General features: G+C 53.0%; 1 non-coding gene across 1 annotated transcript; it reads right to left on the reverse strand.

Moving 5' to 3' along the window:
- Window positions 1–102: 102 nt before the first annotated feature.
- LOC124891727 lies at window positions 103–221 on the reverse strand. Its single transcript, XR_007049833.1, has one exon. It is a non-coding gene; the product is annotated as a 5S ribosomal RNA (ribosomal RNA).
- Between the last annotated feature and the right edge of the window lie 328 nt (window positions 222–549).

Consider the following 549-nt stretch of genomic DNA (forward strand, 5'->3'; position numbering starts at 1 on the left):
CGCCTTGCCCCCTTTCTCCTTTCCGCCCAGAGGAAAAACAAAAAGATTCGCCGATCGAACCGGCAAAATTAAACCGAATTTAATAGGAAAAAAAAATAGAAAGGGATGCAACACGAGGACTTCCGAGGGGGTCACCCATCCTAGTACTGCTCTCGCCCAATCACGCTTAACTTCGGAGTTCTGATGGGATCCGGTGCGATAGTGGTGGTATGATCGCATCCGTCATTCACAGCACTCCAAATTCTATTATGCCTCTTTCTCCTGTGCCGCCCGTCACACCCAGCACGCGGGCCTCCGCGCCTCGCCCCCTTTCTTGTTTCCGCCAAGAGGAAAAGCAAAAAGATTCGCCGATCGAACCAAGCACGCTAACTTTGGAGGTCTGATGGGATCCGGTGCGTTAGTGCTGGTATGATCGCATCCGTCATTCACAGCACTCCAAATTCTATTATGCCTCATTCGCTTGCGCCGCCCGTCACACCCCGCACGCGCGCCCCTGCGCCTTGCCCCCTTTCTCCTTTCCGCCAACAAGAAAAACAAAAAGATTCGTCG

This window comes from Capsicum annuum, unplaced genomic scaffold (genome assembly GCF_002878395.1).
Source record: "Capsicum annuum cultivar UCD-10X-F1 unplaced genomic scaffold, UCD10Xv1.1 ctg40247, whole genome shotgun sequence".
Classification (NCBI taxonomy): domain Eukaryota; kingdom Viridiplantae; phylum Streptophyta; class Magnoliopsida; order Solanales; family Solanaceae; genus Capsicum; species Capsicum annuum.